General features: G+C 46.8%; 1 protein-coding gene across 3 annotated transcripts in view; it reads left to right on the plus strand.

The window, feature by feature from the left end:
• The first annotated feature begins 8,084 nt into the window (after nucleotides 1-8,084).
• CALN1 (calneuron 1) overlaps nucleotides 8,085-16,332 on the plus strand; it is a 666,785-nt gene continuing 658,537 nt past the window's right edge. For all 3 annotated transcript variants that reach the window (XM_058444408.1, XM_032757519.2, XM_032757540.2), the window contains exon 1: nucleotides 8,085-8,292. The gene's annotated coding sequence lies outside the window, so the exon portion shown is untranslated. The remainder of the gene's footprint in view (nucleotides 8,293-16,332) is intronic.

A 16,332-nucleotide genomic window follows, 5' to 3' on the forward strand; every position in this document is an offset into this window, starting at 1 on the left:
AGAGGTGGGGTTTGCAGTGAGCGGATATCGTGTAATTGCGCTCCAGCCTGGGCAATAAGAGCGAAACTCCATCTCAAAAAAAAAAAAAAAAAAAGAAAAAAGAGACCAGAGAAGAGATCAATGGGGCTTAACTGAAGCCAGCAGCAGTGGGAACGGAGAGGAGGAGACAGCTGAGGACCGGATTTCTAAGATAGCACAAATAAATCACATTTGATGTGGTGCGCTGGAAGAGTGGAGAGAGGTAGGACGATGATCTGACGTGTTGCAAAGACATTTTTCTTCCTCTCCCCACATTTTTGTTCCTTCCTGTAATGAAGGAATACTTCTGTTTTGTTCTCTGGGCTTTTGCCTTTCTACCAATCACTTTCTATAAGGAGGAGAACTTGTGAATCCCTGATCTGAGCTGGCACCTGGATTAGTGGTAGGGTCTGGTGTCTGTGGTCAGAAAGTTCATTGCCATTTACAGCCAGTCACTTTATTGAGCTTCCTGTCTTTTGGCAGACAGCCCAGTGGGACTGTCCCACTGTACCAGTGTACCAGTGGGACAGGGCGTTCATTACCTGAAGCCTACCTCTTTCAGCTGCCCCCTCTCTCTGTGTCTGGTGGGTGTCTGATCAAGCCTGCTCTCCAGGTCTCATCACCCCTGATGGTCTCCCTCCTCCCAGTGGAGACACCAGAGTCATCTCTTAGACCTCCTAGCCTAGGGCAGCTTCTCCACGCACCGCCTGGGGCTCCTCTATTCTTTGCATGGTTCTCAGAGCGGAGATCCCACAGATGATGAATTGAGAGCTGAATTAAGGCCTTCCAGTTCCCTAACAACCTACACTAACCAAGTTCTAAAAATATTAGTAAAATGTACAGACATTTACCTAACACACCTAACACAATTAGATAACAAGCTGTGCTAGTATTCCATTTAATTCTCCCAAAGCAAAGTTTCTTAGTTGCCCATGAATATATATATATTTTTAGTTGTGAATTCACTACATCTAAAATTAGACTTGGAATATTATTTCTTCTTGATATACTAATGTGGTTTAATAAATGACAAATATGTAATACAAGGACGTGCCAATGGGCTCCAACTTAAGGAATGATCTTAAAACTTCACTCTCTCTTATAATTCCTTTCATGTTTCCATGTTGACATTTATACTCCAAAGTGCATTATCTGTGCCCCGCTGTTCAGATTAGGGCTGCACCATGGCTATGAGAACACTCCAATTTGGGATCTCCAAGGAAAATTCTTGTCCGGTCAGGAAAACAAAATCCATATGAGATGTTTCAAACAGATGGCATTTCATACAGATTATTAGTTGCACAGGAACTGGAAAGCTGAAAAAACCCAGAGATTTGTAATTGCAAGAGTAGCTAATGAGATAGGAGGTGGGACTTGACTGTGGACCAGATTGAAGACTGGCTAAAACAGGGAAGAAGCACCTAAAGCATTTTTCCATAAGACATGCCCACGGCACCATGACAGTTTACCATTGCCATGGAAATATCCAGAAGTTACCACCCCATTCCAGGGCAATGACCCAGAAGTTACTACCTTTTTCTAGAAACTTCTGAATAGCCTGCCCCTTAATTTGCATGTAATTAAAGGTGCATATAAATATGAGTGCAGCACTGCCCCTAAGCTGCTACTCTCCACACACTGTCTGTGGGGTAGCCCTGTCCTGCAGGAGCAGTCATGGAGCTGTAACACTGCCCCCTCAATAAAGCTGTTTTTTTCTGCCATCAGCTTGCTCTTGAATTCTTTCCTGAGTGAAGCCAAGAAACTTCCCAGCCAAAGCCCCAATTTTGGGGTTCACCTGCCCTGCATCACTACTACCACTAGGGCTGAGGGAAAGAAAAGGAAGATGTGGTTTGCTTGGCTTAGGAAGGGCTGGACCACTGAGGGGTGCGGTGAGGCTGACATCAGCAGCACCAAAGCTTGCTGGAGGCTTGAGCCAGCTCTCTGCCGCTTTCCTTCCTCCTTGCCTTCCCATCTCCTGAGTCCTCCTTTGAATGAATCTAACAGGAAGCCAGCAGGTAGGACCACTAGTAATTGTGGTCTGGAGAGCCTGGACCCCACATTGCAGAGTCTCTGTGGGTATCCTGGAGCTGAGGGGCAATGGGAAGTAACCAGCACAAAACCAGATTTACATACAGGCCAATTTTGAAGCTCCACAAAAATCACTCCCACCTTAAACAGACATTAGGCCTCCTGGATTCTATTCTGATAAGCTTATCTCTTAGAGGTTCAATAAAGCTAAGCTCCTTGAATTAGTCTGTTTTGCACTGCTATAAAGAAATACCTGAGGATGGGTCACTTATAAAGAAAAGAGGTTTATTTGGCTGACAGTTCCACAGACTGTACAAGAAACATGACGTAAACATCTGCTTCTGGTGAGGCGTCAGGAAGCTTCTACTCATGGCAGAAGGTGAAGGGGGAGCAGGCATCACGTGGTGAGAGGGAGGAAGACAGAGAGAAGGAGGAGGAAGGTGCCAGGCTCTTTTTGTTTGTTTGTTTTGTTTGTTTGTTTTTTTTAGAGTCTCACTCTGTCACCCAGGCTGGAGTGCAGTGGTGTGATCTCGGCTCACTGCAAGCTCCGCCTCTCAGGTTCACTCCATCCTCCTGCCTCAGCCTCCTGAGTAGCTGGCACTACAGGCACCTGCTGCCACGCCTGGCTAATTTTTTGTATTTTTAGTAGACACGGGGTTTCACTGTGTTAGCCAGGGTGGTCTCAATCTTCTGACCTTGTGATCCACCTGCCTCAGCCTCCCAAAGTGCTGAGATTACAGGCACGAGCCACGGCACCCAGCCCAGGCTCTTTTTTAACAATCAAATCTCTTGTTAACTAATAGAGTGAGAATCCACTCATTATTGTAAGGAGGGTGCCAAGCCATCCATGAGGGATCCACCCCCATAACCCAAACACCTTACTCCAGGCCCCACCTCAAACACTGAGGGTCACATTTCAACATGAGATTTGGAGGGGACAAATATCCAAACTGTACCATTCCTGCAGATGGGAATGAGATCAGAGCAGAGACCCCATAAGGAGTGAGTTGAGAGCTGAATTAAAGCCCTCCAGTTCTCTAATAACCTCCCCCATCCAAGTTCCAAAATATTCATAAAACATATTAACATTTACCTAACACACCTAACATAACCAGACAACAAGTAGAATGTTAATATGTAAATTATCCATAGTCCTTTGCTGTGCTGGCATATTCCATTCAATTCTCCCAAAGTGAAGTTTTTTTTTCCTTTAAAAAATTTATTGTAAATAGAGATGGGGGTATCACTTTGTTGCCCAGGCTGGCCTTGAACTCCTGGGCTCAAATGATCTTCCCATCTCAGCCTCCTGAAGTGCTAGAATTACAGGCATGAGCCACTGTGCCCAGCCCCAAAATACAGTTTCTTAGTTGCCCCTGATTTTTTTTTTTAATTCACCACATCTTAAATTAGATTTGGAATATTTTTTTCTTGATAGGTTAATTTGGTGTAATAAATGACAAATACATAACACAAGGATGTGCCAGGAATAAACAAAGTGGAGCTTCTCATTTGTCCATGACTTGTCAATCACTGGGGCGGGGCAGATCATCTTGTGGGCCAAAGGGGTGCCAATGGTGAACCTTAGGCAGGAATTGAGGGACTGCCTCTTTCTCTCTGGGTTTTGGTTTCTCCTGTTTGGAGGTTGAGAGGTCAGGGTAGACATGAGAGTACTCCCTGGTGGTGGATGCTGTGGACATCTTACCAGCCCACAGGACCCTAGGGGCCCCAGGGGAGTTGAATTCTTGTCTTTGGGCAGGTTACCAGCTGCAGCTTCTCTTCTCCTCCTCCTGCTCCCCCTTCCCCAACTCCTCCTCCTACTCCCCCTCCCCCCACACCTCCTCCTCCTCCTCCTTCTTTCTTCTTTTCTTCTTCTTCTTTTTCTCTTCTTCCTCCTCCTTCTTCTTTTTCTTCCTCCTCCTCCTTCTTCCTCCTCTCCTCTCCTCTCCTCTCCTCTCCCCTCCTCTCCCCTCCCCTCCTCTCCTCTCCTCTCCTCTTCTCCTCCTTCTTCTCCTCCTCTTCCTCCTCCTCCTCCTCCACCTTCTCCTTCTCCTTCTTCTGCTTCTCCTTCTTCTTCTCCTTCTCCTTTCTCCTCCTCCTCCTCCTCCTCCTTCTTCTCCCTGGTCTGAGTTATGTTCTGAGGAACTATGGAGAAAGCTGGGGCAAGATGTGAACTGCAGCATCCTGGGGCACAGAGCTTCCACAAGGCTGTCATGGTGGCAACTATGGGGACATGATTGAGAGAACTCTAAGGGACTGGAGAAAGGGCAGAGTTGAGGCCACTGCTCCTGCCCCATGCGAGGATCCTTCAACCTCAAAAAAATTTAGGGCTTTATTTTATTTTTATTTTGAAACAGAGTCTTACTCTGTAGCCCAGGCTGGAGTGCAGTGGTGTGATCTCTGCCTCAGCCTCCCGAGTAGCTGGGATTACAGGCATCCACCACCATGCCCGGCTAATTTTTGTATTTTTAGTAGAAATGGAGTTTTGCCATGTTGTCCAGGCTGGTCTCAAACTCTTGGCCTCAAGTGATCTGCCTGCCTCAGCCTCCCAAAGTGCTGGGATTACAAGCGTGAGCCACCACGCCTGGCCGGGGCTTGATTTTATTAATTAAAAAGCAGAAAGAGACCCAAAGACTTGAAGAGGACGTAGCAGTAACAGTGTTTGGAACTCCCCTCCAGACAATTCCTTGTCATGTGGTCCTTGTTGGCCATCTGTGCTGTGCCATCCTCTGTTGACCTGAGTCCACTTTACTTGGAGATGGCCCACTGGGCGCTGGGAGTCAGGGGGCTCTGGGAGTCTGTGGACACTGTTTATGCCAGGTGTACATCCCCCACTTACAACCTCATTATTTCCCACGCCTTTCCTTAAGGAGAAGAGAAGATGCAATATGCAAATCTCCTCGGAAAATGGAGGACAAGAAATTGCATGTAACTGATGTCTGAATGGATGATGGCAGATTCTTATTTTTATTTTTAAAGACAAGAGCTTACTCTGTTGCCCAGGCTGGAGTACAGTGGCACCATCATGGCTCACGGTAACCTTGAACTCCTGGGATCAAGTGATCCTCCTGCCTTAGCCTCCCAAGTAGCTGAGGCTATAGGTATGCACAAACATGTTCAGCTAGCTTTTAAATTTTTTGTAAAGATGGGATCTTGCTATGTTGCCCAGCCTGGCTTCAAACTCCTGGCCCCAAACTCCTGGCCCCAAGGCATCCTCCCTCATCAGCCACCCAAAGCGTTGGGATTACAGGTGTGAGCCACAGTGTCCAGCCTAAATAGTTGACCGAATATTCTTTCTTTCTTTTTTTTTTTTTTTGAGATGGTGTCTTGCTCTGTTGCCCAGGCTGGAGTGCAGTGGCTTGATGCCGGCTCACTGCAAGCTCCATCTCCCAGGTTCACGCCATTCTCCTGCCTCAGCCTCCCGAGTTGCTGGGACTACAGGTGCCCGCCACCACGCCCGGCTAATTTTTTTGTGTTTTTTTTTTAAGTAGAGACGGGGTTTCACCATGTTAGCCAGGATGGTCTCAATCTCCTGACCTCGTGATCCTCCCACCTTGGCCTCTCAAAGTGCTGGGATTACAGGCGTGAGCCACCGCGCCCAGCCTGACGGCACATTCTTTGCTGACAAAGATTTTGCGGCCAGTGGGGGTGAGGGCTGTGGGCATCTGAGGGTGTGAGCCAGGGAGGGGTAAAGTGGGCACAGAGGGAGGTTTGCTGGGGAGGCTCAGGGATTTTGCTGAAAGCCTACTCTTTCTGACATTGCCAGTGTGAGCTGGCCCAGTGCAGGATCCATTTCTTAGAGAAGTGGCTAGGATCTGGGAGATTGCAGCCATCCTGCTCCATCCCTCACGGACTCTGAGGTCCTTAGAGACGATCCTGCACAGATTTTCTCAAGATTTTTAGGGCATGCCCCCTGCAGTGCGCCGTCCCCATCTGCCAAGAAGATTTGGTCAACCTTGGTGCTGAGATAATTGACAAGCTTTCTAAAAGTCCATATATCCCCTTCCTTCCTTTCCCTTTCTGTTAAGAGCATTACTGGCTTAGTTCAACCCTGTCTAATTTTTAAATTATAAACCCAGGCTTAAAAGGGGAAGGGGGTCAAATGCATGCTCTTAGTAGAGCTGAGATGGGATCTGGGGTTCACTCTGACACCACAGCCCAGCTCTCTCCTGGACACCCCTGACACTCACTCCAAGGCATGTACCCTGGAGACCTCTGGCTTCTGAGCACCAACTGGCTGGATTTATTTCACGTGCTTATGAGGGGAAAATGGCATTAAAAAGATCATGTGGCCGGGTGCAGTGGCTCACGCCTGTAATCCCAGCACTTTGGGAGGCCGAGGTGGGCAGATCATGAGGTCAGGAGTTCGAGACCAGCCTGGCCAACATGGTGAAACCCTGTCTCTACTAAAAATACAAAAAATTAGCCGAGCATGGTGGCGCACACCTGTAGTCCCAGCTACTCGGGAGGCCAAGGCAGGAAAACTGCTTGAACTCAGGAGGTGGAGGTTGCAGTGAGCCGAGACCATGCCACAGCACTCCAGCCTGGGCAACAGAGTAAGACTCCGTCAAAAAAAAAAAAAAAAGATCATGCAAGGTGCCACCGTGTTGACTAAAGAAATATCTCTGAAAAACTGACTCCATAGTATGGGATGCCAAGTGCAATGAGCTATTGTGAGGATGAGGCGTGGAGGTCTTAGCCAAGACAGGCTCACAAAGGGACGAGCAGCTGCTCAAGCAGGAGCTAGTGAAAAGAGGCGGCATGGGAAGGGGATCTCTGAGGCTGACCCTCTACCCCGACACAGGAACTGTCCTTGACACAGATTCGTGCTCTATCAAAGGCAGCTGGAGATGCCAGGAACTCCCAACACGGGTTTGCTCTTCCCCTCATCCCTGTGGCTACCTTTCTGTGTTCCTCTCCTGGTGATGCTCTGTGTCACAACTATTTCTCTTGGTGATCTGCCTGTGATATGCAGGCAGTGTGTCTAGCTGGCTGTGGATACATGTCTGGAAAAGTGGGCAAGTAGGTGTGTGTGCATGGGAAGATGTGTGTGCATGAACAGGCATCTATGTGTGCATGGGCAGACATGTGTGTACCGGGGCAGGTGTGTGTGTGTGATATGGGCAGGCATGTGTGTGTGCATGAGCAGGCATGTGTGTACCTGAGCAGGCATGTGTGTGTGTGTGTGTTCATGGACAGGCATGTGTGTGTGCATGGGCAGGCATGTGTATACCTAGGCAGGCATGTGTGTGTGTACATGGGCAAGCATGTGTGTATGTGCGTACATGGGCAGGCGTGTGTGTGTGTGTGTTCATGGGCAGGCATGTGTGTGTGCATGGGCAGGCTTGTGTATACCTAGGCAGGCGTGTGTGTGTGTACATGGGCAAGCATGTGTGTATGTGTGTACATGGGCAGGCGTGTGTGTGTGGTATGGGCAGGCATGTGTGTGTGCATGGGCAGGAATGTGTGTGTACATGGGTGGGTATGTGTGTACATAGGAATGTGTATGCATATACACAGGCAGGCATGTGTGTGTACATGGGCAGCTGTGTGTACATGTATGGGCAGGCATGTTTTTGCATGAGCAGGTATGTATGTATAATAGGCAGGCATGGGTGTGTGCATGACAGGTGTGTGTGTACATGGGCAGGTGTGTGTGCATGCAGCTTACATAAGTGACAGTGCTCTCAGGAGGGGAACACACAGTACAGACCAGGTTTCCCACTTTCCCCAGGCAGAGTCCCATGCAGCCCCGTGTCTGAAGAGGGTGTCACCGATGCCCTCTGCCTCCACGGAGCCCAGCTCTTTCCCTTGGTCTGGAAGACAGCGAGCAGGACCTTGGTACTTCCTAGGGTAGGCAGTGCCCGGGTCCACAGCCCTGTGGTTCTGATTCAAACCATGCAGCCCGAGAGACTCCGGTGTTTCTGGCTGCACTTTTCCACCTTCCCAGCCCCGTTTTCTTGCTGGAGTGAGAGGGCTGCAGGAAGCTTTCCCAGCAGCCGGAGCAGCAGCCAGAGCAGACACGGCAGCAGCCACGGCAGCAGCACTGGCACCCTTCAAATTGGGACTCTAGCCCTTTAAATCTGCTCAGTTACCAAAAAAGAAGAGGCATCAGACCCTGTTAATTAAAGCTCGCCCCGGTCCATCATTCTGAGGAGCTGCAGTGCCCTGCTCCTTCCTGATGGCTTAGAGATTCTCCTTAACTCCCAGCCATGGATCCTGGAGAATTTCCCCCGAGATCAGCAGGAGGTATGACCCTTGCCGATGACACTCTGAAGCTTGTGTGGCTCTAAATCAATGATATAACTGACTGCATGGATGCTGCCTGCCTTCCCCCTTCTGCTTTTCCTCTTCCCCTCTTTCTCCTCTCCAATTTCCCAGCTTGTGTTTAGTTGAGACAGAATCAAGTTTTGATGGGTTTCGGAGGAAGGGGAGGGGTAGGGAGATCTGGAGGTGGCGGTGGCTCTTGGCATGTTTGTTTTGGCCCTAGCTTCACCCAGCTGTCAAAGTGGTTTGGAGGAGTGGGGAGACACGCTTCTTTCAGCTGTGGCTCATGCAAAACCATTTCCTCCCGGCCGGGTCCCTTCCCCTTGGAGATAATGAAAAGGGCACAACCCTGACTTGACTTGCCTGTCAAACCGGTGCCCTGCCACTCAGTCAGAACATGGCTGTGTGGCTGTGCTCCTATGTTATTGGAAAACTCATTCCATACAACTTTCCCTGTAAGTCGTCCCGGAGGAACATCTCGCCGACACCTGTCCCCCCTCCCCGCCCCTGCCCTCATTCTCCCCTCGTCTTTACTCTCTGAAGGCTGCTCTTTACTCTCTGAACGCTGCTCCTTTCAAATGCTTGCTGTATGACTTCAGGAATTCCTAACCCTGTCCCTTGTGCCTTTTGAGGAAACTCACTTCTAGCCGAGTCTCAGGTTCTGTGGCAAAGAGTTGTTTTGATTCAGGAATCTGTTCTAGCCTGGCAGAGAGGAGTAGATTTATCTTCTTTGTACATTGCATTGTGTAAATTGTACTTGGGCTCAGAGAACATCTATCTGCAAATCCTTCATTGATTTGTTTTTGACCCTCACGGGGTGACTTCTGGGTGAAATGTTCTTTCTGAGTCATACCCAAAGGAAAGATTTCCTTTCCATCAGCTTGACACGACTTCACAGACATCCCTGAAAGTCAGACTTGGGCAGAGGGAGGCATTTTCATTGGCCTGAGTGACAGTCATCTCTGGGGGTCCCGGGGGCATGGCTTCTTGTGGCTTGGGAGCAGGGTTCTAAGGACTTCCAATTCCCCACCTGGGAGACGAGCTTGGGAGGGAAAGTGTTTTTACTGAATTTTCCAGGGGCTTTAAAACACGCTGAATGGTTGACATCCCCGTTCAAGTCTTGAGAGGGATCTGAGCCAAAACACAGCTCACGTGAGTAGGGATTTTCCCCCAAAGTGATTGCCTGCAGAGTCCTGAACCGTTACCATGAACGGTAGTTACCGCGTTTGCAGCTAAATCCCTTTGCAATCCCCCAGCCAAGGATGGGCACTTTCTCTGGGTGAATGTCCCGGAAGTCAGCCTGTCTGCTTCCCAGACACTGGGGGTGCAATGCCTTTTGTATGATCAGAATCATTAAACTCTCCGCTGTGGCAGAAACTCTCTGGTTTAGGAGAGACCATTCAGAGCTTATGAGTGAAGCTCTTGATGGAATGAATTCTTATCCCCATGCCCATTGGTAGATCTGTGTGGTTGATTTAAAGATTCTAAAGAAGTAACCCCGGGAGAGATGTTTCCTGCAAGCAGAAACTTAGCATGGAGGCCTTGGTCGTGCTGGTTAAAGGGAGGAGTCTTCGGGGAGGGTGGTGTTGGAGGTTTGAGGTCCTTTTTAAAGGTCGTGCTCTCAGCTCATCTGTGAGGGTCAGGTTCTCTCCTGGAGCTGAGGATAGATGCGGACTGAGGCTATGGTTAGCCGGGTGAGTTCCTTGAGCTCACAGACCATTCAGTGGAGAAGGTTCATCCACACAGCTATAGGCACCTCTTCTTCTGTTGCCTGGTGGCCCAAAGGTCAACACCTTTCTTCCACTTTCTAGGGGAAGCCAAGAGAGGCTTGAAATAGATGTCACTAACTGTGCTTTTGTACCAGCTGGGGCCCATTAACAATAAGTAATTAAGTAGACTGTTCTTTTGTGTCAAATTTTCTTTTCAACTTAATGGGGTGTGTGTGTGTGTGTGTTTAATTCACTGATGGCTGCTGGCTTTCAAGAAGCTGTGAACAGGTCCCAATGGAGTTTAGATCTGGCAACTTTGTGTAGTTCTGTGTTCCACTGACGTTTCTTCAATGGCCGTGGTGGGCTCTCAGCTTATAGGGTGGTAGGAAAGGCATGAACTTTGGGGACCAACAGACCTTCATTGGAGTCTCAGCTTCACCACACAAGAGCACGTAGCCTGGGCTACTGATATCTCATCAGGTGGGCATCAGTTTCTCTGTCTGTAACATGGTAGCATTGTCAGGATTAAATGGAGTCATTTAGCTGAAGTCTGTGTATGTAGCTGGTACAAAGGAGTATCTCTTCTTTCAGTTGCAGCTGCCTTAAGTCAACATTAACACAAAGGATTGGACTCTTTAAATAGTTATAGTGACTCCTGTACTGACTGTTGGACTGTGCCTTTTCTGAGGGCAGGGATGGCCTCCTCCCTGTCACTCTATCTCTCCCAAAAGCTAGCAAAGGGCCTGGCATGATGTGGAAACAACATAAAAGTTTATTGAATGAATACACGCCAGTCTGTGGACACATAACCTTCAACATAGGTGGTTTTTAATGACTAAGCAAAACCAATTCTCACTCAGTTTACTTAAGAAGTACAGCTGAGCCAGTTAGATCAAAGAGCCTCGTGACTGTAATAAATTTGGATTAAGATAGATCCATTTGTGGGGAAATTTGAACTGTAATTAAAAAAATGTTTCCTGCACTGGAACCTGTACCGGGTGCCTGCGGACTGCAGGAATGCCCTGGGAGCCGTTCTGATTGCTAGCAGCCTTTCCTCTTCATGTGCTACTTCCTCTTTTTCATGCTTTGAAGAAGAGAAGAGGCTCTGAAAGGGGAGAACCGCTCTGAATGGAAAGAGGAGCTTCAACTGCTACTCTGGTGCGTAGTATGAGTCTATCAATATATCAATCCATTAAAAAAGAGTAAGTTGATTTGTGTGGAGACACTTAATACCTACTGGGGAGAGTCATTGATTTAATAATTTTTAAAAATTAATTAATTTAGTTTTTGAGACAGAGTCTCACTCTGTCACCCAGGCTGGAGTGCAGTGGCATGATCTCTGCTCACTGCATCCTCCACCTCCCGGAGGTTGCAGTGAGCAGAGATCGCACCACTGCACTCCAGCCTGGGCAACAAGAGAGAAACTCTGTCTCAAAAAAATAAAAAAATTGATCAAAGATAATCATCATCATAAAAGTGAATACCACCACCTAACATTTGCAGAGGGTCTCTCTAGCTAGGGGTTGGAGGAACCCACGTGAGATTGGCTGCCCTCTATTCTCAAGTAAAGGGATGGGGGTAAATAGTGTGTGTCATAGGGTACGTGAGGCACAAGTCTAGTGGATCGTGGGAGGATGATGATCTTGGCCTTGGGAAAGGCTTCTTTCAAGTAGATGATCCCCAAACTGAGTCCCGACAGAGGTGGTTATGAAGTATCATCCTAGGTTGAAGAAATTACACATGCAAAGAACAGAGGTGAAAGAAACACTTGAGGGAGTGGCAGCAAATCTGTCTGACCATTATGGGAGGCAATGTGATAAAAGAAGAAGCCGGAGAGGAGACAGGGGTTAGATCCTAAAGGACCCTGGGTGCATGAAAGGAGGGGACTTCATTTTGAAGGAGATGGAGTCACTGAAGGATTTTAAGCAACGGAATCACTTGGGAAAATTGAATTGAACAAATACGCATTGAGCATCGATCCTTTACCAAACTGTGTCCTACGCACCTGGATGCAGCGGTGAACACAACACACAAAATCCCCTGCTCTTGCAGAACTTGCAGGCAGTGAAGAAGACAAAAAAATAAGCCATGAAAGGTAAATTGTACATAGCAGGTCACATGGTGACACACGCCCTGGAGAGAAATACAGCCGAGGAGGAGGATGAGGTCCTGAGACAGTGATGAGGCATGGGTGTGTGTGTGCAACCCTTAATAATGCTCAATCCTAAGTAAGTGTAATCCTTAACAAAGTGCAATCCTAAATAAGTGCAACGCTACATAAAGTGGAATCCTAAATAAGCATAACCCTTAATAAAGTGCAATCCTAAATAAGTGCAACCCTTAATAAAGTGCAATCCTAAATAATTGCAACCCTACATAAAGTGCAATCCTAAATAAGTGCAACCCTTAATAAAGTGCAATCCTAAATAATTGCAACCCTGAATAAAATGCAATCCTAGATAAGTGCAACCCTACATAAAGTGCAATCCTAAATAATTGCAACCCTTAATAAAATGCAATCCTAAATAAGTGCAACCCTACATAAAGTGCAATCCTAAATAAGTGCAACCCTTAATAAAGTGCAATCCTAAATAAGTGCAACCCTACATAAAGTGCAATCCAACCCTTAATAAAATGCAATCCTAAATAAGTGCAACCCTACATAAAGAGCAATCCTAAATAAGTGCAACCCTTAATAAAGTGCAATCCTAAACAAGTGCAACCCTACATAAAGTGCAATCCTAAACAAGTGCAACCCTACATAAAGTGCAATCCTAAGTGCAACACTTAATAAAGTGCAATCCTAAATAATTGCAACCCTGAATAAAGTGCAATCCTAAATAATTGCAACCCTGAATAAAGTGCAATCCTGAATAAGTGCAACCCTTAATAAAGTCCAATCCTAAATAACTGCAACCCTAAATAAAGTACAATCCTAAATAAGTGCAGCCTTTAATAAAGTGCAGTCCTAAATAAAATGCAATCCTGAATAAATAAAGGTGGCAGCAGAATGAAAACTCTTGGAGGCGTTGTAAGAACTTTGGCTTTTGCTTTGAGTGAGGCAGGAGCCAGCGCTGGGCTCTGAGAAGAGGCGAAACATTTTTAAATGATCCTCCTTACTGCTGTGTTGAGGAAAGATTGTGGGTGGCCAAGGTGGGAGCAGAAAGGTCAGCTAGGAGGTGAACATTTAATCAAGGTGAGAGGTGATGGTGGCTGGCCAGTGGGGTACCAGTGGAGGTCTGCCAAGTGCTAGAGTTCTGAACTTTTTGTTTTTTTCAGGATGGAGGCAATGGGATGTGTTGATGGGTTGGAGAGTTGTGTTAGATGAGTCGAGGATGACTCAAGCTTCCTTGGCCTGAGACGGGGACAGCTGTGGGTGGAGCAGGTTTGGGAGGAGAGCAGGAGTCGGGTGTTTCTCATGTTAAATTGGAGACGTCTGTTGAGGCTCCCGGTGGAGATGTTGAGTGGGCAGTCCTGGGTTCACGGGAGAGATTTGGGCTGGAGACAGCCTTGGGAATCATCAGAGTACAGATGGTATTTAAAGCCATCTCAGATGAGATCATCGGGAGATGGAAGAGATGAAGAACTGAGTTCTGAGGCATCACAGCTATTTACAGGTTAAAAAGATGACCAGAAACCCAAACCAGGAGATTGAGAAGGAGGTGTCTTCCTTCTTCCTCTTTCAAGACGATTCGCCCCGTTTGTACATTCTACATCCTCGTCTCTCCTGGGACCAAGACTCATAGCTCATCCTCCCAATTTTTTTTTTGAGATGGAGTCTCGCTCTGTTGCTCAGGCTGGAGTGCAATGGTGCAATCCTGGCTCACTGCAAACTCCGCCTCCCGGGTTCAAGAGATTTTCCTGCCTCAGCCTCCCAAGTAGCTGGGATTATAGGCACATGCCACCATGCCTGACTAATTTTTATATTTTTAGTAGAGACGGGGTTTCCATTCTGTTGGTCAGGCTGGTCTCAAACTCCTAAACTCAGGTGATCCTCCTATCTTGGCCTCCCAAAGTGCTGGGATTATAGGCATGAGTCACCGTGCCTGGCCCTCATTCTCCTAATTTTTAATTTATTCCTTTCTCCTGGCTTCTTCCCACCTCCCTGTAGGTCTGCTCAGATCTTTCTCATCTTAAAAAGAACCTTCCCTTAGCTCCTACCGACTCCTTTAGCTTTTGCTCTCTTGTTCTCTTTTTCTTCACAGATAAACTTTTATTTCTTTTGGCATTAATCAAACAACTGCTGCATACCAGCAGTAAAGAACATGGAAACAAAAGACAGATTTTACCCTACTTGAAAGAATATTTATTTACACCTTGTCTACTTCCATAAAGCATTTTGGATAGCATTTTTTGACATTTATATATAATGAAATATAGAATATATGATCATAAACTAAACATAAAAAATTTTGTACCAAAAAATTTGTATTTGTATTCTAAAATACAATTTAGAACAGAGGAGCAAGATCAGTACAAAAAACAGAATGCGGAAATAAAGGTCATAAGATTCCATGGTATTATTATTATTGTTTGTTTTTGAGACAGAGTCTCGCTCTGTTGCTGAGGCTGGAGTGCAGTGGTGCAATCTCAGCTCACTGCAACCTCTGCCTCCCGGGTTCAAGCGATTCTCCTGTTTCAGCCTCTGGAGTAGCTGGGATTACAGGCATAAGCCACCACACCCAGCTAAGTTTTGTATTTTTAGTAGAGATGGGGTTTCCTCATATTGACCAGGCTGATCTTGAACTCCTGGCCTCAAGTGATCCACCTGCCTCAGCCTTCCAAAGTGCTGGGATTACAGGCTTGAGCCACTGTGTCTGGCCAGATTCTATTTTATTTTAATTTTGAGGGACAAAGTCTCACTATGTTGTCCAGGCTGGTTTTAAACTTCTGGCCTCGAGTGATCCTCCCACTTTGGCCTCCCAAAGTATAGAGATTACAGACATGAGCCCCTGTGCCTGGCTGGTCATAAAACTGTATAAGAATATAATTGGGCCTCTAATCTGATCAGAACTTTCTGGTCAGAAAACAGAAAATGGGGATTTCTTAAAAAAATTTACCAATGCTCTGAGATCATCATTGTATGGGTCAATACATCTTTGGGTTTTGGGTATTCTGGGTGCTACCTAACCAGGACCCAGACCAAGAAATAGGACATGGTCTGCACCCTAGTGCCACTGCTGTGATGATTTCCAGTTGGTTCTCTCTCCAGGGACTGACATTAACCATTTGTCTGTTTTAAACTGTTTTGGGAATTGCTTTCTGAGTTTTGTTGTACGTGAGATGATATGCTAGTTCCTTAAGGAAAACCAAAGCTTTCCGGCATTTAATTCTAAAAGAATACAGCTGATCCTTGAATAATTTGGGTTGGAACTGTAAGGGGCCACTTATACATAGATCTCTTTCTGCCTCTACCACCCCTGAGACAGCAAGACCAACCCCTCTTTTTCTTCCTCCTCCTCAGCCTCCTCAATGTGAAAAAGAGAAAGAGAGGCCCGGCGCGGTGGCTTATGCCTGTAATCCCAGCACTTTGGGAGGCTGAGGCGCGTGGATCATGAGGTCAGGAGTCCAAGACCAGCCCGGCCAAGATGGTGAAACCCCGTCTCTACTACAAATACAAAAAAATTAACCAGGCATGCATGGTGGTGGGCGCCTGTAATCTCAGCTACTCAGGAGGCTGAGGCAGAGAATTGCTTGAACCCAGGAGGCGGAGGTTGCAGTGAGCTGAGACTGCACCGTTGCACTCCAGCCTGGGCAACAAAGCGAGACTCCATCTCAAAAAAAAAAAAGAATAAACGACAAGGAAAAAGACCTTTATGATGATCCACTTCCATTTAATGAATAGTCAATATATTTTTTCTTCTTCATGATATTTTAATAACATTTCCTCTTCTTTAGCTTACTTTATTGTAAGAACACATAATATATTACATGTAACACACAACATATGTGTTAATCAACTGTTTACATTATCAGTAAGGCTTCCAGTCAACAGTAGGCTATTAGCAGTCAAGTTTTTGGAGATTCAAAAGTCATACGTGACTGGGCATAGTGGCTCATGCCCATAATCCCAAGACTTTGGGTGGCTGAGGTAGGAGGATTGCATGAGTTCAGGGGTTTGATACCAGCCTGGGCAACATGGTGAAATCTCATTTCTAGAAATAACTTAAAAAATTAACTAGTTATGATGGTGTGTGCCTGTAGTTACAGCTCCTTGGGAGGCTAAGGAGGGAGGATCACTTGAGCCCAGGAGGCTGCAGTGAGCTATGATGGCGCCACTGCATTCCAGCCTTAGCAACAGAGTGATATGCTG

Source organism: Hylobates moloch, unplaced genomic scaffold (assembly GCF_009828535.3).
Source record: "Hylobates moloch isolate HMO894 unplaced genomic scaffold, HMol_V3 SCAFFOLD_1, whole genome shotgun sequence".
NCBI lineage: Eukaryota > Metazoa > Chordata > Mammalia > Primates > Hylobatidae > Hylobates > Hylobates moloch.